The sequence below is a fragment of the Patella vulgata genome, chromosome 7 (genome assembly GCF_932274485.2).
Source record: "Patella vulgata chromosome 7, xgPatVulg1.2, whole genome shotgun sequence".
NCBI classification, from domain to species: domain Eukaryota; kingdom Metazoa; phylum Mollusca; class Gastropoda; family Patellidae; genus Patella; species Patella vulgata.
In genome coordinates, this window is record NC_065885.2 from 59,721,304 (window position 1) to 59,748,394 (window position 27,091).

Consider the following 27,091-nt stretch of genomic DNA (forward strand, 5'->3'; position numbering starts at 1 on the left):
CTCTTGTATTCTATGAATACATATATTCATGTTGGTGTGGAGTGGGTGAATAGTTAACGCGTGCGCGTTGGATCACAAGGTCTATCATTGAGTAACTTGGTGTGGCTTCGATTGGAGATTCAAGTTTGAATTTCGACATTTGCCAGTATCAAAATACAAGCCGAAAGAGCATTTTTTAAGTGAATCCACTGATCAGACATCCTCATTTGTGATATCTTTAGTTCGTTTTAGAACGATTATTTAATCAAATGTATTTTGGAGACATTGTGTATTTGCCCCCCCCCCCCCGTTCTCTTTGAATGTATGCCTTGCCTTTATTCTAGAAATGTATGCTACATTTCCATTCCAAACATTGGTTGCAAAGTTGTGAAGGTGTCGTTCACGAGGCAGTCTCTTTCCAGAATGATGTCCTTTATTTTATCAAATACTAAAATATTTGTCTATGTAATAAATGGTCCAAAACTTATGCAACTTCATTAAGTACCGTTGCTACATCTTGTCCAAACTACAAACGCTCAACACGTCGTTCAGAATAAAGTAACTTTCATTATCTATTTTTGAACTACTTGTATTATAGCAAGAATGACCTGCTCTTTATCTAAATCTTACTTGACAAAGGTTGGGTTGCCTTATCTCATGGGCTTATCTCGCTAAGAAAATGATCAGTAAAGCGAGAAAGCAGGATGGTTGAATCAATCGGACGCCCTGGGCGAAGGCTTCGGCCGATTCACCAGTAGATTGCATCACATGATTAAACATGGCGGCGACCATGTCTTCAAACAATCACGTGATTTCTCGATATGAGTGGATGATGAGTGGTGATTGGCTAATGCATTTTACATTCGGGCGAATGCTTCGGCGAAGCGGACGCACTAGGTGAATCATTCGACCGAATGAAAGTGGGCACACTAGGCGAATGTCGACGCCGATTGATTCGACCGAATGATTCGGCCTAATCATTCGACTAGTGTGTCCACCGCTTTTATGCCAACAAATTTTAAATCCGTTACAGAGATAACAAATTGAAAAACGTTTTTATTCATGTGAAAACAATTCATTTTCATGGAATATATACAATATGTTAATATATACAACGTATTATGGTTAATAAATACGGTTGTGAAAACAGTGCATTTTCATGGAATATATACAATATGTTAATATATACAACGTATTATGGTTAATAAATACGGTTGTGAAAACAGTGCATTTTCATGGAATATATACAATGTGTCACAGGGGCGGATCCAGGATTTTCAGAAAAGGGGGCGGGGGCGTGCTGCCCCCACTTGGGAGTGCGAAGCCCGGCCCTCGGAAGGGCGGACTGACGGACAATCAACCAAGTCACCAACCGGCTCGTTTCGGAGTAAATTACGACGGGGATCGCTACCATTTTTAATTATTTTTGTTCTCCTTTCCCGCGAGAATATATGGGGCAAAAAATTGTTCGGCGCCGGGTGCCCCCCACCCCCTGGACCAGCGCCTGTGTCAATATTCAACGTATTGTGGTTAATGATCATACACAAAATTAATTCTTTAATATATAATGTTTAGATATAGCAAATAATAATAAAAACATATTTTTATTTTTCTTCATAAATCCAATAGAATTAATGGAAGCCCTAACGCTTTCTTTTAAACATCTACTCGGAGCCACGGTGGCTAAGTGGGTAAAACGCTGACTTGCTACCCTGGAGGTCGCGTGTTCGATCCCTGTATTGGCCGAGAAAGTTTATCGGTATTTTCCGGCGTGGTTTCCCCTTGTCAGTGGTGCAGGACGGGGCCGGACAAGAACAGCTGTCAAGTCGGAAAAACCGAGGACCCGTGTATACACTGGCGTGCATGTAAAATATCCCATAGCAGTTTGAATTCGATATGTAGGCCATAAAGCCGCTGCCCGGACAAAATTTCCCGCATAGCACAATGTATGGTGTATACCCGCCTTCACTGGCCCAGCAGAAGCAGAATAGTAAGGACGTTAAACACCGTTTCATTTCAGTTTCATTCTTTTGTGAGTTTCCAGTCAAAACAATGAATATACATTCAAATATCACAAACAATACCGATTATATAAAAATCAGCCTATTGCATTCCTTAAACTCAGCTTTACGAATGAGGATATGTTAAATTATTTCGCTATATAAAGAGATGGAAGAATTAATGGAAAATAAATAATATTTCAGTGTAGACAATTTTAGAATCTGTATCTTGTTGACCCCAATGATAAAACAAAACAACACAATTTATATGGTAAACAAACAAAAATCGTTTGTTCTTGATAACTATAAGAGAAACTTGCCGAAAAGTCGTAATATATGAGTACAAACCAGTGATCGTTATCCGTATAACTTTTGTTGTGTTTTTTATATTGTGCTCAGTCGCTCAATGTCACTTAATCTGATGAAAATATAGATCTTGTTTCGGTTCGGTTTTTTATAGTTCAAAATTTCGTTTCATCTGTCTGTACTACACTAGGATCTGGAAGAGTTGTTATATAACAGGCGTTCTGGATGGCGTGAGGGATTAGCCAATGAAACCATTTGTTACGACGACTTTTTGACATGCCATGCACGGAACTGTGGGTAAACCACTAGAAACGTCAACGCTGATTGATTAATCCAATGTCTGACTCATATGGTCAAAAACCCCTCGTACAACTGATTAGATCTTCATGTAGTGTAGACCATCGAAAGTAGAAAAACAGAACGAAATATAAATCTGTATTTTAGTCAGACTAAATGCCACATAGGGATTATTGTCCAGCATTATAGTAATATCTGCTAGAATAAAAATGTGCTTCACTATCCTTTACCGAATGTGCCATCATAATTATGTTCACTACTTTTGGGCCGTTTGCTGCTACAACTAAAGATATGTAATTCTACAGCACGGGAATGGCCTATTTGTCATTTTCATGTTAAAGATACATTGTGTATGATTTAGATAAAGAGCTAGCCATTCTTGCTATAATAGTTCAAAAATAGATAATGTAAAATAAATAATTTGAAAATTTTATTCAAATTACTCTATTGCCAGCGACGTTATTATCCTTTGAAGGTTTGACAAGACGTGTGCACAAATTGCAACCACCGTACTGGTTGTTCGAAGCTAAGACTGAATATCGGAGATATCCGATGGCATCGGGAGTTGATTATGGTCTGGCTAAGTTAATTAATGTCTAATTAATAATTTAGATAACATTTCAGGCCTAAAGAAAGACCTGCTATAGGCAGATTTAGCTCTTGCATAAAGTATGTTTGAGGAATTATACACATTCTCGTTCAAATTCCTCATCCGTTTTATAGTTTTTTCATAGCTGATTGTAAGGTCGTTTTTTATGATTGGACGGCTCAATAACGTTTACTTTGTTTCCGCTGGTGGATATACAGGCTGTGGTGGGTACGTAGAGTTAGGCATCGGTTGAGGGGGATAAGCTGAAACAGCAGAATCGTAAGAAGGTGGAGCGTACCTTGATTCCAGATTTGAAGTTGTGTCTGGATACGTGGTAACTGTTGATTGTGGAGCTATAAAAGTAATAATGAATTATTATTATTATTATTACTATTATTATTATTATTATTATTCTGTTTTTAAACAGTACAACATTTTACATAAAAATAACAACATTGCATTATTTTAAAAAAAGTTTACGTTTAGCTAGCTAAAAGACAGAGAGAGAGAAAGAGAGAGAGAGAGAGAGAAAGAGAGAGAGAGAGAGAGAGAGAGGGTCATTTCAATAATTCGCTTGGACAGGCGACAGTAATCCTTGTCACGTACAACGGGGGAATCGAAACCACACTAGTTGACTCAGTGACAGACCTTATGATATAGCGCACACGTGCTAACCATTCCCCCTCCCCCCCCCCCCGAGTACAGAAATAGCCATTGATGTATTGGTGTAGTCTGTGTTGATTATAGATTTGAATAGTAATTGCCCTTGAATATGAAGATCAAGCGACTGTCATTTACCTACCAACAGAGACACGCTAATGCTTGTTTGCTCTTTGTGACTAAAGATAGCCAACAATATCTTGTAGAATTTACGCCACTGACTTGATTTGACTTAAAGGTTAACAGTGAAAGAGAGAGAGAGAGAGAGAGAGAGTGAGAGAGAGAGAGAGAGAGAGGGTAACGTCCATTCGATACAAACTAGGTCATTTCTGGACTACCATATGGTTCAATTTTATTTCAATAATTCGCTTGCGAGACGGGTCTTCATCAGTGGGGGGTAACCAGAGGACCCGTAGAAAACCCATGAGGTTGGACAGGCGACACTACTTCTTGTTAGGTACAACCGGGGGATCGGTCATCGAAGCCACGCCAGTTGACTCAATTACAGACCTTAGGATACCTCGCGCACGTGCTAACCATTCGGCCATCCAACCCCCCTAGGTTAACATAGAACCAAGTTTATGATGAGAGACCAAATTTTGATATCAGTGTACATACATAACTTCAGTATTAAACACCACCCCCGCCCCACCACAATTTATATGGAAAAACACCCACTGGTTTGTACACATATATAGCACAACGTTTTATCATTTGTGGCCTGACAAGGACAGCTGCCTAGTCGTTCGGATGGGACGAAAAACCGAGGTCCCGTGTACACATTGGCGTGCACGTAAAAGTTCCCTTGGCAGTTGGAATTCGATATAAGAGTAGGTCGTAGCGCCGCTGCCCGCGCAAAATTTCCCTCATAGCACACTGTATGGCGTATGCCCGTCTTCAATTAGCCGAGGTTAGGTGCAGAAGAGTAGGACGTTAAACCCCATTTCATTTCATTTCATTTCGTTATCATTTGTGCTCGAAAATGATAAGAGAATAATTGTCAAAACGTCATGCTATATGTGTACAAACCAGTGAGTATTTTTCCATATAATTTGTGTTGTGTTTTTTTTTTTTAAAGTGCTAAATCGCTAAATGTAGTTTTCCGGTTGTTTTCCGGTGTTTTCCGGTATATAGTATAACCCTGTACATACATACCTTCAGTATTAATGTAACTGACTGTGGGTGTTGTAGTTGTTGTGATCACAGTACCCATTCTTCCCCTGGATGCAGCACGACAACATACTATTATTATGACGACCACTATCACAACCAGAGATATACTGCCAATAATAGCACCAGTAATTACACCAGCAGACCTGTAAACAATTAAAACTCATTTTAAAAAAAAAAATTATGGCTCACAGAGGTCTCAAAGTTGCCATTATGTTTTTTTCTTAAAGCATAAATTACTCGTCACTTAGAATGTGGCAATCCGATCAAAATACAGATCTTTATTTCGTTTTTTTTTGTAAGTCTTTCGAAAACCTATACTACATAAAGAACTGACCAGTTGTAACTTGAGGTCGCGTCAGAGGTCATAGTGCGGCTTTGATTAACCAATCAGTGTTGATATTTCTAGTGGAACGCTCCAGATCTTGATCCCTGTCTTTCCGGTTGGACAAGAGACGAACTTAACAAGACCTTAGAACCTGTCATCTATTCTGTAAAACTTGCTCCAGACGCTGTGCTACAGGTAATGAGTTGTGGTTGTGCCAGTGAAACGCCTTGCAAAACGAAGCGATGTTGTTGTACAAACGCAAATCTTGGTTGCACTATGTTCTGTGGATGTCTGGCATCGGCGAATTATGAAAATCCACACACACAGCACGAACAGGATGACGAAGAAGATGACATTCATGATGACTTTGATGCCGATATAGACCTAGATAGTGAATGAATAGTCCCAAGCAATAGCGTGAAGTTGATGTAGCATTTAATGTTAATTTTTTAATACGCTGCCTTTAGAGCCTATGCAGAACTAGTTCAGCTCTGAACGTAGGTCTCATTACACTCGACCTCTACGTTCAGGGACTGTACTATTGAATCCTTGTCGAAAATCTAATCGCTTCCCAGTCAATTTTACTGGGCAACTTTTTACCGCTAACTGGTCGCGTGTCAGTCCCTGTGAACGCCTGAACAATATGAATGAACATCTTAGGGAGAAAATAAGACCTTGCTTACCTGGCTAGAGTCAGTATGAGCGACACAACACGCTGTTAAAAAATACGTCTCCGTCTTCTAACTGACTTGGCGGACATCATTGAAATGGTAACGCACAAATTTAAGAACTCGGCCATATAAGATGAAACGAAATTTAGGTAAGCCTGGGAGAAAAAAAAAATGAAATCTTTGAAAAGTTGAGAATCTTCAGTGATTTATTGCTTTGCCTAGCTAAATTACACTAATTTACAATCAAATTCTTTCAAAAATCCCAATTTTTTCGCACCATGCTTACCTAAATTTCGTTTCATCTTTTTTAATCATAATCCAAAGTGAATATACTTACGGGGAATAATAACTCGATCTGTAACCATAGTAATATGTTGTATAATAATATCCCGTATATCTTGTATATCTTGTATATCTAGTAAATCTAGTAAATCTTATGCCACCAAACACACCTAAAATAGTTTTCAAATTCTTTTTGTCACCTTCAGCTGTCTAGTCGTTCGGATGGGACGATAAACCATGGTCCCGTGTACACATTGGCCTGCACGTAAAAGATCCCTTGACATTTGGAATTCGATATAAGAGTAGGCCATAGTGTCGCTGTCCGGGCAAAATTTCCCTCATAGCACACTGTATGGCGTATGCCCGTCTTCATTAGCCCATGCATAGGAGCAGAACAGTAGGACGTTAAACCCCATTTTATTTCCCTTTTGTCACCAATTTTCTAAGATTATTATCGGTTTAGGGCCCGACAAGGACAGCTGTCTAGTCCTTCGGATGAGACGAAAAACCGAGGTCCCGTGTATACATTGGAATGCACGTAAAAGATCCCTTGGCAGTTGGAATTCGATAAGAGTAGGCGATTGTGCCGCTGCCCGGGCAAAATTTCCCTCATAGCACACTGTATGGCGTATGCCCGTCTTCATTAGCCCAGCATAGGAGCAGAACAGTAGGACGTTAAACCCCATTTCATTTCATTTCATTTCATTATCGGTTTGTTCAATTTCAGAATAACAAGCAATATAATATATTTCAGTCCATGTCATTGGGAACTGTATACTAAATTAGGCCGCATGTCTACATGTCTGAAATTTTCAACAAATTGCCTTTACATTAGCTAGCTTTTAACTATTATAGTGAAAACTACTAGCTCTTTATCTAATCTCCCATAATATATCTTTAAGTAAAAATATTAACATATGTCACGAATTCTCAAAATTATTTTGGGACGGGTTGTCTGAACGTGGAGAGTGTTAAGAATAAACGGTTACTTTCGACCAATTCGTTGATTGGTTTCAGCAGACTTCCTTCTACTTTGGTGTCGCAATCTGCAGGTGGTTGTATACACAAAGATTTAAATATATTTACCTTCTATAAGTATTGAAGCTAATATAACTATTATTTCCCAAAACATTTTATAGAATTGTCCTTGTAAAGGCTATTTTCTGGATATCCCTTTTATAACTTATAATATTTCACTGATTCGTGTATGACTGGCCTAGTGTATTTATCTTATGATAGAAAATAAGTGTCGAAATATTTCAAGCCTAAGATACACGACAATTACCAATCAAATTGCATATTTGGTAATACTGCGATAAGCGTTAGGATTGCGACACATACTGACCCTGTATGTGAAATAGCTTTTTTTACGTCCGCTTCCACCAACGTGATATCGTCGACAAGCATACTGACCCTTGACCGTGATAAAGAAATAAGTACGGTGACGTCAATGAAATTTGACTATTATCTAGCTAATTTGATGAACAAAACCAATACACAGCCGATTATGAATCACACTAGAATAATACAATGTTTGTGGAAATGCCATCTTTTTATCTATTTGTGGGTTGCCTGTCATTGAGTTAAGTGGCGTGGTTTTGATTCAAGGAGTAGGGTCACCTGTCCAACCTCTTGTGTTTTCGCCGGGTCCCTCCGGTTCCCCCCTCTGCTAAGGACCCCAACGAACAATTAAGCGAATTAATGAAATATAATTGAACTATGTGTTAGTCCCGAAATGACCTAGTTTGTGTCCAGTGGCTATTAAACTCCACTTTTTTTTTTATTATCTTAGCGCGTCTTTCCTGTGTGAGGAGAACGGAGTAGTCGGAGTAAAACCACTAGGTTGAGAAGGCGCTTCTATCTCCAAGCTCACACCAGGCATCGAAACCCCAACCGCAAGCCAGAGGTGACCGGCCTGCTAGAGCGACACTCTGGACTCAATCCCCTTATGCTTGGCACGTCTACCCAGCACTTATACTATTAAAGCGCATGTCCAGAGTTTGTTTTATCGCCCTTGGTGGAAGTGGACGTAAAACCTCAGAAACGAATGAACGCTTGTTTAATCCAAGTGTCTTTATAATGTTTACTACTATAGTTTTGTGTATGTTGTCTGTGTTTTTAAATACTGTTATTATTGAAACTAAAATATTGTGAGTACTGTTGTTATAATTAGTATAAATTAATTAAAAATCCTACTCTTACCGGATTTCCATTAACTCTAATTTCTAGGAAAATTGACGTTATCATGCTAATCAAATAAACATGTATATTGAGCAATGTTGTATAAACTAAAGGAGTGTTATTTCAGGTGTGTTACGTTTACGTCCAATTTGATTAAAATACAGATCTATATTTCGTTTCGGTTTTTTATAGTTTCGATGGCCACTACTACACGAAGATCTGACGATTCTAGTGGAAGGTCGCGTCAGGGTCGTATCAGCGGCTTTTGACCTATGACGTCAGACATTGATTAATCAATCAGCGTTGACGTTTCTTGTGGTTTACCCACAGCTCCGTGCATCGCACGCCAAGAACTCACCGTTACAGACCATTTTATAAAACAACTCTTCCAAATCCTAGTATTGTGAAGACAAGTAAAAATAAATTTCGAACTATAAAAAAAAACGAAACAAAATAGGATCTGTGTTTTAATCAGATTGGTTCATGTCAACACTGATAACAGTTTATAAATGATATCCTGGTTATTTCTATTTACCTTACTTATCAGTATAATTATATTACGACACACCCCATTCATTATTTTATTCATCTTATCGATGCTGGGTGTGCCCATTTACACTTTCATTCAAACTCTTACCATCCTTTACCTGTTGTAGTTTTACAGTTCTTTTGTTTAGGGATATTTTAGGTGATGAAGTCTAATTTCACAAGATGGAGGAGTGACCCTGAAATGCTTAAGAAAAGTGAATTGTTGAATATACCCACGTCATACATTTAAGTTCAATCATGCGATTCGCTCAGATTTTTAGTGGTTTTCGTGCATTTCAGCTGTTGTGATTTCAGCTGTTGTAGCTGTTGTGATTTCAGCTGTTGTAGCTGTTGTGATTTCGTAAGTTTGAAGTATTATGGAATGTTGATTAAAGGGCCATTATGTGAGATTAGATAAAGAACTGGTAGTTCGCACTAAAATAGTTAAAAACTAGATAATGTAAAGGAAATTTGCTGACAATTTCAGTCAAATTGATCCACTCTGAACCGAGATTTTAGCCTATGGATTTTAGACCTAGCCTAGATCATCATTACTAAAGCCGGTACATAGTCTCGATTATCCATTTTTGCATTAAATCATCAATGAGCGTTGAGTAGCAAATCGGATTCGAATCCAGTAAATATCGCAGGCTAGCGATGACATCAAGAGTTGATTATGGTCTGGATAAGTTAATTAAAGTCTAATTAATAATTTAGATAACATTTCAGGCCTAAAGAAAGACCTGCAATAGGCAGATTTAGCTCTAGCATAATGTATGTTTAATGTATGTATCATCATAAACAGTAACTGTACACGTGGGACGATTTAGATAGTCTAAAGTTTCTGAATATTTCCTTTGTCTTATGTGATATTAGTTAAAGGAAGATTCAGAAAACTATGGCCCTGTTTTGTGACAGTATTTTGGGAGGTTTGGAGGTTTTTGAGAAATATTGAACTAGACCTTTACGTACCACATGTCATACGCTTATTGTTACAGAAACTCGTCTCCGATCCTTTTAGAAAATGAAATGGGGTTTAACGTTCTACTGTTTTGCTCCGAACTGGGCTAATGAAGACGGTCATAAGGCATACAGTGTGATGTGAGAGAAATTTTGCCAGGACAGCGGCACTACGGCCTACTATTACATCGAATTCTAACTGTCAAGGGATCTTTTACGTGAACGCCAATGGGCCAAGGCTAGCGAGCCAGCGTCTTACCCGCTTAGCCACTATGACCCCCACTTGGTTTGATATAAACGGTTGTTGTTTATTGCCAGCAATGTCTGTGTCATTTGTGTATCCCATTGTCTGCATGTTTGTCTAATGGGTTTTATTTGCGTATAGTGCGATTTTTCCGCACTTACTCAATCTCATTAAAACACCGATCCTATTTCGTTTCGTTTTTTATACTTCAAAATTTCGTTTTACTTGTCTTTACTACACTAGGATCTGGAAGAGTTGTAACATAACCCACGTTCTGGATGATGTGTGGGATTAGCCAATGAAACGGACTGTTTCAGCAAGTTTTTGGCGTGAGGTGCACAGAACTGTGGGTAACCCACTAGAAACAACAACGCTGATAAGTTAATCACATGTCTAACGTCATAGGGTCAAAAGCCGTTTGTATGACCTCTGACGCGACCTTCAACTACAACCGGTCAGATCTTCATGTAGTGCAGGCCATCGAAAGTATAAAAAAACCCGAAACGAAATATAGATCTGTATTTTAATCGGATTGGCACTACCGTTTCGTTTTTAGACTACCTGGGGGGTTTTTGGGTTTTTTTTTTTTTATACATTTCACCGATATGGTTACTTGTATAGGTAATTTTTACTTCAATATGCTTACATTCATATTTCTTGTAACATATAGCAAATCATGACTCATGCTGGCATTACACAATGGTTTCTCTGGGTTTTATTCCTGATTGTTTTCAATTTTGAGTGAAGTCTGTATCACTACAGGCCCGGGACTGTACAACGTAGTGGACGCTTACGACTAGCCCCCAGGTCCATTCACTTAATTTGATATTTTCGTTTGTTTATGATTTCTGCGTATTGTGTCTTGTCCGTAGATTTGTTTTTGTGTAAATTATGTGTGGTGCAGTCCCCCTGCACTTAAAGTTACAATTTCATATTTTCTAAGAAAGTCAAAACATAATTATTTCTATGTCTTTTGCTCAATGGGTTGTCAACTCACTATTATACTACCATATGTGTCATTCTCACACTTAAAACTCATTTACATCGGAAATAATAACACAATTACCTCCCTTGTTTTCTGTTCTCCACCATGGAGTAGCTATTTTCAAACGTTTGAATTTGAAGATAAAAATGATATTTTTGCCAATTTATCAACTGGCAATAGTGAAATATAGGATTAATAGGATTACTCTTTAACAAGGTAGGACTGTTTATAGATACCATCTATTTTAAGGCTTTATTTTAATAAATTTTAAAAATATAACTTAAAAATATGAAATTGCAACTTTAATATATAGACAACTGGCAAAAGGTATTACCAATAGTTAAACCATAACAAACAATAACAAAATGTACACATTAGTAACAAAATAGTTAACTCTTTCGACATAACAAATTTATAAATATTTGATTAAATCATACAAAGTACAGTTACAAATAATGTGAATTGTAACATGGACGGCAAATCTTCCTTTGTTCTCTTCGTTGAATAAGCAGATTGTTTTCCCTCTAGTAGAATGGCTGGAGCTTAACCGTGCAATAACTAGACATTTTCAGTGTTTTTGTACACTTTTGCTTTACGCTACTTTTAGTAGAAATCATATAGAGAAGTGGGGTGGGTTTTCTGTGCAATAACAACAAGCATGTTGAGCAGGTGTCAATGTTACAAGTCATTTATAGCACGCTTCATTCGTTAACAGGTTTAACACCTCGGTCTACGGCCCCTGTTGTTAAACCTGTTAACTCACGAAAGCCGTGCTCTAAATATAACATGGCCGAAGAAATAAATAAATTTGGTCCCCAGCCCAATATGTTATCACTGAATTAGCCTTTCAAATAGCAACATGGTTCACTCCTTCTGGTTTTGTGGATCAGGGGTACGTGGATAAGCTGCGCCATACACAGGTGGATAGGTTTCGCTAGAAGGCGGCGGATAAGCTGAATACGGCGGAGGCGGGTACATTGCTGGTTGATAACTAGTTGAATTATCGAATAGGTGAGGTGATTTAGGTTGATTGACATGTGATACTGTAAAGAAGAGGAGATCAAACATAGATTACAACTTATAATACTATATATTGAACCATTGTTAGTCCCAAAATGACCTAGCTTGTGTCGAGTAGACGTTAAACCCCATTTATATATAACCAAAGTTCAACTTGTAGTAGGCCTACTATATTCGTAGTCGTTCGGATGGGACGAAAAACCGAGACTCCGTGTTTACATTGGCATGGACGTAAAAGATCCCTTGGCAGTTGGAATTCGATATAAGAGTAGGCCATGGTGCCGCTGCTCGGGCAGATGAGGTTTAACGTCCATTCGACACCAACTAGATCATTTCGGGACTAACACATGGTTCAATTGTATTTCAATATTTCAATAAGGGGTCTTTAGCAGTGGGAGGAAACCGGAGGACCCGGAGAAAACACACGCGGTCAATACTAATGAAGAGACACTCCTGAATAATAGATAACCTCGGAATTATTCGGCTACAGGTATCGTTTATCTAGTGATCGGCGTTTAATTAAAAAAAAAAGTTACAGGGGCGGTTCCGGTGGGAGGGGGAGGGGATCCAAACCCCACCCCGATCAGCTACATAAAAAAATTGTAAAACAACATTTTATGAGAAAAGTGTAACGGTCGTGTGCTTTATCCTTTATGATCAGATGGTGGGATGGGATTGGCATTCAAAGGGCGAAATAATGATATAGACACGTGTGATATCACAATTAATGCTTTGCATCAATGAAATTGAATCACAATATGAACCTATTAATTCATTATAAAAATTGACGTCAAACGGGGTGTTGGATTTCCGTCTTTAATAAGCTCATTGTGTATGTATGCCTACGGAATTTAGAGACGATGATGTCAAACTTCCTTAACAGGTGCCTGACAAACCCCATCCGACAAAACTTCCTGGATACGCCCCTGAGTTAATTACCTGTAGTATGCTGTGGTGGGTTAATATAAGACACAGTGGTTGTATTAGTAGACATTACACGACCAGATTTTATTTTGGAATTTTTACAGCACCATATAAGTAGAATGATTCCCCCTATCACCAACAGACTAAGTAGTATGAGTCCAACAATCATCCCAGTTCTACAAGAATTAAATACACAAATGTCAAACGACTTTTTAGTTTTCCCCAACCAGTTCTTTAGATTCTGACTGATTGTGATCGCAGTGACAAAAACAAAACAAATGACAAATATGCACATATTAAAAGATACATTATGGGAGATTAGATACAGAGTTGGCAGTTCTCACTATAATAGTTAAAAACTAGATAATGTAAAGGCAATTTGCTGAAAATTTCAGTCAAATTATTCCACTATGAACCGAGAATCAGGTGATTGAAATTTCCGCCTAGCCTCGATCGTCATTACTAAAGTCGGTACGATAAAAAGCATAGTCTCGATTATCCATTTCGGGATTAAGTCATAAAGGAAAGTTATGCACGGAACTGTGGTTAAACCAATAGGAACGCCAACGCTGATTGATTAATCAATGTCTGACGTCATAGGTCAAAAGCCTCTGGTATGACCTTTGACGCAACCTCACACTACAACTGGTCAGATCTTCAGTAGAGGCCATCTAAAGTATAAAAAACGAAACGAAATATAAATCTGTATTTTAATCAGATTAAATTTGATTAAAATACAGATCTGTATTTCGTTTCGTTTCTTTATACTTTCGATGGCCTACACTACATGAAGATCTGACAAGTTATAGTAGGAGTTCACGTCAGGGGTCAAACGCGTGGCTTTTGACCCTATGACGTCAGACATTGATTAATCAATCAGCGTTGACGTTTCTAGTCGTTTACCCACAGTTCCGTGCATCAAAAGGCCATGAACTCGCCGTAACAGACCGTTTCATTGGCTAATTCCTTACATCACACAGAACATATCAATGACAACAACTCCCCCAGATCCTAGTGTAGTAAACTCAAGTAAAACGAATTTTTGAAATATAAAAACGAAACGAAATATGATATGTGTTTTAATCAGATTGGCCAAGAACAAAATGCTAGGCTACGTACTCTTGATCTCCTTCGCTGCTGCTGCCGCTGCTAGAAAAGGTATAACGATACCTGTATCTATAATAACTTGTTCTATATGCACCATTCACACCTGGAATATATAAACATAGTAAAACAGTAAGAAAAGGCATAATGTCGAGTCAGGTGTAAGTGCAACCTTTATATATCGGGGGTGGGGTGGGAGTGGCCGAATGGTTAGCACGTGCGCGCTGTATCATAAGGTCCGTCACTGATTCAACTGGCGTGATTTTGATTCCCCGGTTGTACGTGACAAGGAGTAGGGTTGTCTGCCCAACCTCGTGAATTTTCTCCGGGTCTCCCGGTTTCCTGCCTTTTGCTTAAGACTCCTACGCGCAAACGAATGATTATAATAAAAAAAGGTCTGTATCATAGGGTCTGTCACTGATTCAACTGGCGTGATTTCGATTCCCCGGTTGTACGCGACAAGGAGTAGGGTCGCCTGTCCAACCACCTGGATTTTATCCGGGTCCTCCGGTTTCATCCCACTGCTAAGGACCCCTACGCGCGAGCGAATTATTGAAACAAAATTGAACAATATGCAAGTCCCGAAATGACCTAGTCTGTGTCGAGTAAACGTTACCCCCTCCCCCTCTGTCTCTCTCTGTCTCTCTCTCTCGTTAGCTAATACCTCACATCATCCAGGATGCGAGTTATATAACAACTCTTCCAGATCCTAGTGTAGTAAAGACAAGTAAAACGGAAATTTGAACTATAAAAAACGAAACGAAATAGGATATGTGTTTTAATCAGATTGGGAACAGGTTGGAGCAGAGCAAAGAGACCAGGATTAACATTAAAATTAATGGGTAAATTAATGGTGGTCTGCCACCATCTTGTAATAATATAGTTACCCCCCTTTAACATTGTAACACGTGTGCCAATAAATGAAATGAAATGAAATGAAATGAAATGGAGTTTAACGTCCTACTGTTCTGCTCCTAACCTGGGCTAATGAAGACGGGCATACGCCATACAGTGTGCTATGAGGGAAAATTTGCCCGGACAGCGGCACTACGGCCTACTCTTATATCGAATTCCAACTGCCAAGGGATCTTTTACGTGCACGCCAATGTGTACACGGGACCTCGGTTTTTCGTCCCATCCGAACGACTAGACAGCTTTCCTTGTCAGCCCCTCCGTCCTGCATGTGTGCCAATAAGCTTACCTCAATGCACGCAGCTTTATACTTACATTAATTATTAATTATTATAAATATAGTTCAAGTTCTGTCTATAAATAACTTATTACAGGTAGTTTTAGTGCGATGACTAGCATTTAAAAAATATACCGCTTATTGATTTAAATACAGAGTTTGATCCGGCTAGATCTAATTATTAAGGCCACTTGAGGGAGGGTCACGATAGCGAAGGGGGTAAGACGATGGCTTGCTAGCCTGGAGGTTAGGTGTTCGATGCCTGCATTGGCCGAAAAAGTTCATCCAGATTTTCCGGCGTGGGTCCCCCTTATCAGTGATGCAGTTCGGATGGGTCGAAAAAGCGAGGTCTGTGTACACATTGGCGTGCACGTAAAAGATACCTTGACAGTTGGAATTCGATATAAGAGTAGGCCGCTGTCCAGGCAAAATTTCCTTCGTAGCACAGTGTATGGCGTATGCCCGTCTTCATTTCCCCGGTTTTGAGAAGAATAGTAGGACGTTAAACCCCCATTTCTAATTCTGCAGGTGGTCTTAATAATTAGTTCTAACCAGTTTAATCCATCACTGCGTGCAGTTGTTGTGAGTTTGTAATGTAGAGACTCACAGCATAAAATAGTGGGATTCGCTGGTTAGAACTAATTGGTGTCTGGATTGTTTAGTGATTGTTAAAGGCCAGGATCGCCTGTCCAACCTCGTGGGTTTTCTCCGGTTTCCTCCCACTGCCTAGACCCATACGCGCAAGCGAATTATTGAAATAAAATTAAAACCATGTGTTAGTCCCGAAATGACCTAGTTTGTGTCGAGTGGGCGTTACTCTCTCTCTCTCTCTTTCTCTCTCTCTCTCTCTCTGTTAAAGACGCATAGGGTGATGGGAAGTACACATTATACATTATTTGTCTTATTCATTATGCCCACCCCTTTCACATTTCAAGCTGTTAATTAAAACAGACATGTGACCAATGTCTGTACACAAACACAGAAACTAATTAACCGGTAATGGCGGATTTAATATGACATATTTATTTTCCCTAAACATTAAAGATACATTATGAGAGATTAGATAAAGAGATGTAGTTCTCACTATAATAGGAAAAACAAGATCATCGTTATCAAAATCGGTACGATAAAAGAAAATATAGTCTTGATTATCCATTTCATGATTAAATCATGAATGAAAGTTGAGCAGCAAATCGGATCCTAATCCAGTAAATATCGCAGGCTAGTGATGACATCGAGAGTTGAATATGGTCTGGATAAGCAAATTAATGTCTAATTAATAATTTAGATATTTAGATAACATTTCAGGCCTAAAGAAAGACATGCAATAGGCAGGTTTAGCTCTTGCATAATGTATGTTTAATTTTCACCTTTTGCGCCGATTTGACCAATGTCTATTATTTGGAAATGGAATTGGGCGTGGGAAGCCAGGGTTTTGCAAGGAAATTGTTTTCTGGTCATTTTTTAACCCGGTATGGGGATATCGTTTCAAAAATTAAATATATTAATAAGCGAGGAGTTCTGGCTAGCAGAAATTAGTGCGATTGACATTTATTTCATGAAATTTTAGAAAACAATTCATGAAATATTAGAAGAAAACTTGCATATAATCTGACATACCTTCAGTCAAAAATAAGGATAACACTGCTATAATATCCTGTATCATTTTATTGAATTTTACTATTCACGTCAATACACCTTTACCGTACACTCTTCTTTAATTCAAACTATACTTGGTATTATATTGTCTACGGGTATTGTAAGTAATATGATCTAAGCCAACACCCAGTGTGTATATAGAATAGTCCTGGATTAAAATTACACATGCAAATCTAAAATTACAGCTGCAAATCTAAGTCGTTTCTTGTGAGTGTTCAGAGCAGGCGTAATTTTTTTAAAATAAGAACTAAGACAGAATGACGTTAACTATTTACATTTCGTTTTGTTTTCGGCTTTGTCATCGGTGACGTCCAGAAATCCGTACACAGCTTGCGCAAAGCGCTAGACTAAACAGAGCATTTCATTGACTAATCTCCACATCAAATAGAACGTTGTTATTTATATTGAGGGCACGATTTCATTGCATAAGAAAAATAAGTTATCATTCATCTTCTCAGCTGTTGTTGTATACGTTACCCATGACGATAAAAGCATTGCGAAATACAGTTCAATAGAATATAGATTTCTAATAGGGCTTTAACTAGTCTCGGTTACCCAGATACCCAAAGTCTTCAACGTACAAGTCTGGATGATAGAGTAATGTATATATGTAAAGCGGCATATCCATCCACAATTGCATATTCTGGGTTTATTCTTGCACTACATGTTAAAAGTAGTGCGTAACGTTATCCAACACTCAAATTCCTTGACTTTTAATGGTTGTCAGCACTTTTACATCGGAGAAACCGTAACGCTGCACTACTTTGTTTCACGGAAAACGACGAACAGATAAATGGTATGCCGGCACAAACTGAGTTCAACACTGGTTTGATTTTTAAAGTACTTTTAGGTAACCTGGGAGGTCTTTAGAAAAATGTCATTGTATAGACATGGACAATATACATCAATTTATACATAGTTACATAGTAACACTGTAATCTGTTTCACAGAGGATTACGAAAGTATTCTAATATCTCTGTAAAAGATGACTGTCTTCAATACGTGCCGTCACAGCACACGGCGTCAATCATTGGCTCAATGACGCGTGCATTGTTTACATACGACGTTACTGGTTCGGACAGAATTGTTCCTTTTACACATTTTTACGCTCATAGGCAGAACCTAAAAACCTTAGAAAAGCAAAAAAATAAAAATAAATGTGTATAGGTCTGTTGTATGTGGGTATAATTTAGGAACAATGAGTGGGGAATAATCTTGGGATTGATTAAGCTAATTAATGGACCATTGCTACTTTTACGTATATTTTAATATTTAGGATCAACACCCTCAAACTGTAATTCTATGGTTATCCTACTGAGAGAAAAAACCTGCCAGGACAGCCGGAGATGCTATTTATTGTTTTACTTTTTATTTGCTTAAATAATCACAATACGATGCATGGACTGCCGATCGACTTGACTGCTTAGTTTCGTTGCTTGACGTGAAAGCTATCTTTTGTAATGCTGTGTGTATGAGGCAATTAATGCAAAGTTTAAGATACCATTAAAGCTATAGTCTCAGATATATATTGGTGAATAAAACTGGTTCATTCTGTTTGAAAGATTTTTATTACTTTAAACTTTAAATTTATTTTAATTAAAATTTGATTTGTTCCAAAGCACTAATAGATAAAACATAACAAATATTAACAAATTACAGGAAATCGATCAAATACAACAATAATTGTTGGCTAGGTAAATTTAATTAACAATTTAATAATTTATAAAACAATGCAGTGGCAGACTGGGTTTGAAAATATTGGTTGCCAGGAGACAAAGTGGGCCCACCGACCAATATAATTCTATCATTTAATTTTTAAAATGAATCAATTAAATTTTCAAAAAATATGTAAGTGTAAACAAAAAGATGTAATTAGAATTTTCCCGATTTTGCCATTGGGCAAGCTGACAACATGGCCAGTCTGCCACTGAAACAAAGTATAGTAACAAATATTTAAAAAATACTAATAGTTGTTGGATGAAATAATATCACAGTTAATAGACGGAATACAGTTTAGAAAAACACGTCACTTTATCATAACCATGGTTTCCCCTTGTCAGTGATGCAGGACGGAGGTCCTGACATGAACAGAGGTCCCGTGTATACATTGGCGTGCACGTAATACATCCCTTGACAGTTGGAATTCGATATTAGAGTTGGCCGTAGTGCCGATGTCCGAGCAAAGTTTCCCTCATAGCACACTGTATGGCGTATGTCCATCTTCATTAGCCCAGTTCGGAGCAGAACAGTAGGACGTTAAACTCCATTTCATTTCATTTCATTTTATCATAACCACATTTTAACGAACTGTCTACATTACTGAATGTTAAAACTGATTAGTACAACTATGTGGGCTTGATAGGCAAGCAAACAACCCACACGTTACAGAAAAAAGTCGAAATGAACAAGCTGTAATTTTACACTCGACCGAGGTCCCGTGTATACATTGGCGTGCACGTAATAGATCCCTTGGCAGTTGGAATTCGATATGAGTAAGCCATAGTGCCGCTGCCCGGGCAAAATTTCCCTCATAGCACACTGTATGGCGTATGTCCATCTTCATTAGCCCAGTTCGGAGCAGAACAGTAGGACGTTAAACCCCATTTCATTTCATTTCATTTCCTAATGTAGCCCTAGGTACATGTGTATATGAAATTGCAGACAGAAGAAAACAAACTGTCCCAAAAGACCGAAACCGTAATAATATTAATTTATAAAACATAAAATTGTTGAATGATCTAGATAGAAGTCTATATCGAAACGCTATTTCTGTATTTCATATAAAAAATAATTTCTGCTATAATTATTAAAATGTGTTATTTTACATATACATCTATCTTCATGAAGATTTAAACTTTGTATTTCATTACTTTAAAGGTCACCGGAAACCATTCATAATTTTTTAAAATAATGCAAGTAATTATGTCAACATATGACAATATTATCTGCAACAGATACATGTCAACGTTAATAAAGGATATGTTGACATAATTACTTGCATTATTTTTTAAACAATATTGAATAACAACAAATTCAAGTAATGTTTCCTCTGCTCGTGTTCCAATCTGATTAAAACACAGATCCTATTTCGTTTCGTTTTTATAGTTCAAAATTTCGTTTTACTTGTCTTTACTACACTAGGATCTGGAAGAGTTGTTATCGTGACGGATTAACCAATGAAACGGTCTGTTACGGGGAGCTCGTGGGCTTTTGCTGCACGGAACTGTGGGTAAATCACTAGAAACGTCAATGCTGATTGATTAATCAATATCTGACGTGATAGGGTCAAAGGCCGCTCGTTTGACCCCTGACGCGAACTCCCACTATAACTTGTCCGATCTTCATGTAGTGTAGGCCATCGAAAGTAGCAAAAAAACAAAACGAAACGAAATATAGATCTATATTGTAATCAGATTGCTCACGATCAGACTGGATATTTGAAAATACTGGGTTAATTGTGCGTTTACGTGTAATGCTTGATGTACGGGGTATTGGATAAAACTATGCTCAAACTCTTATTCTAAATTTCATGCAGACTAATACATACTATAGATTTAAATTAAAGGAGTTTTTCAATACAAAAAATAACAAACAAATCATAGGGCTTTCTTTTCTGGGGCACTGGGTTCTTGAGAAGAGGAAGAAAATGGAGAGTTGGGGAGGGGTGGATTGTATGGTCCAGATTGAGGTTGTGGGTCATCTGGTTGGTTGGGCAAGGTTTGTGGTGAAAAAGGAGTGTTCGGAGTAGGTTGTGGTGGATAAGCTGAATCAAACGTAGGTGGATTAGCTGAGTTAGAAGGCGGTGGTGGATAAGCTGGATTGGGCTGAGGTGGGTAAGCTGCTTGTTGAGGAGGATAGGTTGGATTAGCGTACGTGTAAGGTGGCGGGGGTTGATTCGAATACGAAACTGTAACAGAAGAAGACATGAAACATAGATTACAATGTATGGTGATATTTATGCTCATATTGTTCAGCTGGTGGTGCTACATATTCATAGTTCAATTTATAGTACCACATGCCCATAGTTCAATGTTTAGAACGATGGGATCACGGATCAACTTAGATCAACTAATATTACTATATGTTTGAGTTTAACATATAGTTATTATAGGAGGGTCACGATGGCTAAGTGGGCAAGACGGTGGCTCGCTAGCCTGGAGGTCGGGTGTTCTACCCCTGCATTAGCCGAGAAAGTTCATCCTGATTTTCCGGTTTCGTTCCCCCTTGTGACTGATGCAGGACGAGGACAGCTTTTTTAGTTGTTCGGATGGGACGAAAAACCGAGGTCACGTGTACACATTGGCGTGCACGTAAACGATCCCTTATGAAAGGATGCTACCGATTAAAAGTTAACTCCGGAACACCTCCTTTTGTTCGTTTCTGGAGATTAATGTCCACTTTTACCTCCTAACAGCTGCTAGCTAAAGTACCTCTCGATTGCTTGACATTGTGAATTGATATATGGGCAATAAATTACCTGTGGGATTACTGTAGGCTACTGTGTTATTGCGGGGTGGGTTAATGTACGATACCGTGGCTGTATTACCAGAAACTACACGACCCCTTTGTCCTTTTGATTTCATACAGCAACATACGAGTGTAACAATCACCGCCACCAGAACCATTGTTCCTATTATACCTCCAGCAATTAGCCCTGCCCTATAATAATCAACAATATAGATATAAAAACCAATTCTAAAGGGGCGGCAGGAGCGGGGGGCGACAGGAGCGGGGGGGGGGGGCGTCACGGTGGCTAAGTGGGTTAGACGCTGGCTCGCTAGCCTGGAGGTCGGGCGTTCGATCCCTACATTGGCCGAGCAAGTCCATCCAGATTTTCCGACGTGGTTCCCTCTTGCCAGTAATGCAGGACAGAGGGCCTGACAAGAACAGCTGTCTAGTCGTTCGGATGGTACGAAAAACCGAGGTCCCGTGTACACATTGGCGTGCCCGTAAAAGATCCCTTGACAGTTGGAATTCGATATAAGACTAGGCCGCAGTGCCGCTGTCCAGGCAAAATTTCCCTCATAACACACTGTATGGCGTTAAATCCCATTTCATTTCATTTACAACGTGAAAATTAATAGAGATATTCTGTTTTAGAATATATGTATAGCCTAAAAACGGTGTATGATCTATGGCGTGGTTAATGTAAATAACTTTATCTTGCTTTTGGAACATTAAAGATACATTATGGGAGATTAGATAACGAGCTGGCAGATCTCACTTTAATAGAACTAGATAAAGATAATGTAAAGGGAATTTGCTGAAAATTTCAGTCAAATTGATCCACCCTGAACCGAGAATTTAGCGATTGAATTTTGGGCCTAGCCTCAATCATCATTACTAAAGTGGGTATGATAAAAAAAACATAGTCTCGATTATCCAGTTTTTTATTTAATCAGTAGCAGCAGACCGGGCTCTAATCCAGTAAATATCGCAGGCTAGCGATGACATCGATAGTTGATTATGGTCAGGAAAAGTTAATTAATGCCTAATTAATAATTTAGATAACATTTCAGGCCTAAATAATAAGCCACTTACGATGAACTAAGACCATAGGTATATCTATAAGAACCATAGCTAGAACCATAGCTATATCTATTATAACTATAGCTATATCTATAATAACTATAGCTATATCTAATATAGGACCTGTATACACCATTCACACCTGAAATATAATATGGATGTATATAAATAGAGACTAAAATGTATGGACAATACTAGTATATTATTGGGTAATCTGTTTAAATAAAATCAAAGATGTCCGTGTGTGTGTGTATCAGTGATTCTCAACCAGTGTGCCACGCGATCTTCCTAAGTGTGCCGTGAAATTTTGAACGGCACACTAAGAACATTTCTCACTATGTGTCTATGACTGATCTGTGTCTACGGTTGTATGCCGTCTATGACTTGCCATGGTTTTTTTGGGGGTTTTTTTTGCAAAATTCAAATATTATTCATATATATATTTAGCCAGGTGTGCCGCTATTTTTGCATGTGTTTCAAGGTGTGCCGTTGGCAAAAAAGGTTGAGAATCACTGGTTTGTATGTTCGCCCACCACTCCCCAAATTATGTGACCATCACTGACCCCGTGAATGATTAAAGCCATCGAATTTGGGCCCTCTGGCGAATTTGGGCCCAAGGCGAAATCGGATATTCTGCTAGTTACTGCTAATATACTTTCTCACGTGTCTTTGACTGCTTCGATTTAAATTTGTCTTTGATTAATTGAAAAATAGTTAATTTGAAACACATATCCTTATAACAAAATGATATAATAATATAAACGACCACGATCTTTTTACAACTATGCCTTAAAGGCTCAATACCACTCTTGTTGTAACTGAATAATATGTCCCAATCTTTATTCTGGTCAACAAATTGTACTATTTTACAATATTCCAATTAATTGATGATACAAATTTCATCTTAACACACCTAATTTCAAAAATTGGAAAAATTCAACTAAATGATTTGAAAAGCCTGACGTAAAGCTTTTCAAATGTGACTTGGATTTTAAAATATTTTTGAACCCTCTGGACAAGTAAAATAGGATTTAATGGATAATTTACACAACAGGTAGGACACTAACATATCTAGTACTTAGAATAAGGCTATTTTTTATTTTCTGGAGCTGTCAAGCCAGCAAGAGTATTATTGTCCCTTTAAGGGCTTCGCGCAACCAATAGTTTGTTGTTGACAGCTCAACTTTCATACTAAACTTAGGCTGCCTGTCTACAATTAGCTCCGCTTGAGAACAGACACTAAGCTAGTTAACCGACATTTTCCGTCCTAAATCGACGATTTTAGTCGAAAACACTAAGTATACTTCGAGAATTTTGAGAAGTTTTTATTCTGCTTCCATTTAATGGACTTGAAAAGTTGTTTTTTTAATCTTTGTGTGTATACAAGATGTAAATCGGAGTATAACCGCATTACAAAACAGAGAGAGAGATATGGGGTTTAACGTCCACTCGACACAAACTAGGTCATTTCGGGACTAACACATGGTTCAATTTTATTTCAATAATTTGCTTGCGCGTAGGGGTTTTTAGCAGTGGGAGGAAACCGGAGGACCCGGAGAAAACCCACGAGGTTGGACAGGCGACCCTACTCCTTGTGCATTACAAAACAATATAGTCTACTACTTTTGGGATATGGCGGCCATTCAGGACAGAGATTTATTCTCGAAGTATGAAGTAGAAGGATCATATGCGCAAGTTCAAGTCACTGACAATTTATTAGTTGTACCTGTATAATTACAGCAACAACTATTTGCCGTACATGTGCTTCAAACATACACTCGCGACGATGTTCATGTCATTCAAATAATTTACAGTTAGATTTTGCTCGAACTACAAGTAAGTCTATGTCCTGTATGGAAGTTAATCTGTCATTAGTTAATACATATCTCATGCTGGTTATTTAGGCCCAAGATCGATTCATTTTATATTTGAAAGTTCTTTACTTTAAAATCTGATTGACGCGGTCACACTGACAAAACAACGTATTGTCGACCTCTATGGAAAACCAAATAGCTCTTTATTCAGTTTTCAAACGGTACTGTGAGTGTTTTTCGATAATTATATATTTATCAATAATGGATGTGATAGATTTTTTGATTTAATGTTTGTGCGTGATCACCAGGACCATTTTGATGTGAAATATATGTATTGCTTTTGTATTTTGACCTATCTGTCATGGAAAATGTTTACATTGTGTCGATCAGCTGTCAACTGTCAAAAATTCAAAATGGCCACCCCGATGGGCCTGCCGTTAGCAACCTTTATTGACAAATAGTTTGATCTCTGCAACTTTTATTGTAAACGCCATAGTGGTTGACAGTGCCTTGTTGTGCTCTGTGTATTTCGTGCCTGTGATTTATTGTGGATTAATGTGGATTTCGACATACAAATATATATTATTAATGCGCAGGCGTGGTAAAGCCGTTACTTTCAAATAACTGTATAACAGTTTTTGATAAGTTATAATTTGTTGATAAATTTGCGACAGATTTCAGTTCTATTGTCGTGCATGTGGAACATTTTTATGCGAAGTAGTGTTTGCTGTTTAAATGTAACTATTGCGAAGAAACATTTATTTATTGCCTTTTTATTAAAATTTAGGCCTAATTTTAGGAAGCCTAGATTGAAAACATTATGTAAGCGCCTAGGAGGCAGCTGTGTATTTGTCCTGCGTGTGTTTTTGTTTAAAATAGTAACTCTGAATGCAGTATTTTATCAAAATGTTTCATAATAATTTGTATCTGTTGTGGCTAGTGAGCTATCTGAATCAACTCACCTACTATCAATCACAACTGAACTCTTACAACAATAACATTCAAGCCAAATCTCATTGTTTTAGTAATAATAATAATAATAATATTAATAATAATAGAGGCGTGAGGAGTGGAAAGCAGTGGGTTAAAAAGATTGATGTTTTAAATCCAACTACTACAATTAGAAATGATACAGTAAAAAGACACAGAACAGTAAACAGGGGCAATCTTGTTACTATTCCAATAATTTCTGAACAAATCGATCAACGTCCAGACAACACACAATTGTGTCGTAATGCATGGCCCGTCGAAAATAAAACAGTCGCTTTGAATGATTATATATACGACAACAATGAAGTAATTGGGAGAAATCAAAGACATTTAAAAGTTATCACCACCAACAGACCATATGAACCTCTAAACACTAATCCACTGAATATTAACATTAATCATAGCAATCTCATCCAGCTCACCCCAAACTCTATCAAAAATCACAAACAGATCAAAAACTTTAAAACAAAACAGAAGATAAACAATAATCTTATACAAATTAGAAAGGCGGTCGAGAATGAAGCGTCAGTTTTAACAACTTCGTTTGGATTAAATAATGCCAGATCCGTAAGAAATAAAACAACAATTTTATCTGATTATATTTTTGAAAATTCTATTGATATTTGTGGAATAACTGAAACGTGGCTGAATAATGACTGTTCGGACTCATCGACAATCGCAGCTTTAGTACCTGATGGATATTCTATACAACATTGCCCTCGCGGTTCACGTGGAGGAGGTGTAGCCCTTATATTTAAGTCATCTATTAAGTGTAAGAAAATCTGTCATGACCGTTTTGATTCTTTTGAAATTTTGGATTGTTCTCTACAGTTTTCTTTCAATTAAACTAGGATTATTACAATTTACCGCCCGCCCAATAGCAAATTGTGTCAAAAGTTTATGGAAGAATTTGGATTATTTCTGGACCAGTTAATGATGACTAAGTGTTGCACTATTATTTGGGGAGATTTCAATTTTCATGTTGATGATTCCAACGACTCTACCGCGGTTGATTTTTGTGATATGCTGAATAATAGATCTCTCACACAACATGTTTCTTCTTCGACTCATAACGGTGGACATATTCTCGATCTGGTGATAACTAATCCACGTGATATTAAACTGGATAATCTCTCTGTCTCGGACAAATTAATATCTGATCATTTCCCGGCAACTTTTAATCCTATGATCCAGAAACCACAACCAACAAGAAAGACTTTAACATATCGAAGGTTTAAATCATTTGACATAAATAAATTTAAAGCGGAAATAGTGAACTCGAATTTCAATGGCATTCAACGTATTCAAAATATACAAGAGAAGGAAACCCAATATCACTCAAAGCTTGCTGAAATTTTGGACTCGCTTGTTCCTCTTCAAACGAAAACATTTACTATTCGTCCCAATACGCAGTGGTTTAATGATTCTATTTTAGAAGCCAAAAGGGGCCGTAATAAGGCTGAACATCTGTGGCGGAAAACAAATCTACATGGCCATAAACAGATTTATAAATCTTTAAAAAACAATGTGAATAAATTAATTGAAGATGCTAAAATTAAATTTTACTCTGATAAAATATAAAATGGCGAAAACAGACAAAAAGACCTGTATAAAGTTGTGAATTTCCTTTTGGACCATAATGCTGAGCGTACTATCCTCCCGGACAATGATAATGACACTGA

At 37.8% G+C, this 27,091-nt stretch overlaps 1 protein-coding gene and 2 long non-coding RNA genes across 3 annotated transcripts in view; 1 reads left to right on the forward strand and 2 right to left on the reverse strand.

Annotated features, from left to right (window-relative positions):
• The window catches only part of LOC126827556 (autocrine proliferation repressor protein A), a 56,002-nt gene that overhangs the window by 19,536 nt on the left and 9,375 nt on the right, over nt 1-27,091 (forward strand). The gene's annotated exons all lie outside the window — the stretch shown is intronic.
• LOC126827610 (uncharacterized) lies at nt 352-6,097 on the reverse strand. Its single transcript, XR_007682778.2, has 3 exons — nt 6,013-6,097; nt 4,987-5,147; nt 352-3,524 (listed from the first exon to the last, which is right to left on the reverse strand). It is a non-coding gene; the product is annotated as an uncharacterized LOC126827610 (long non-coding RNA).
• LOC126827630 (uncharacterized) lies at nt 11,661-18,347 on the reverse strand. Its single transcript, XR_007682806.2, has 4 exons — nt 17,038-18,347; nt 14,244-14,334; nt 13,140-13,300; nt 11,661-12,223 (listed from the first exon to the last, which is right to left on the reverse strand). It is a non-coding gene; the product is annotated as an uncharacterized LOC126827630 (long non-coding RNA).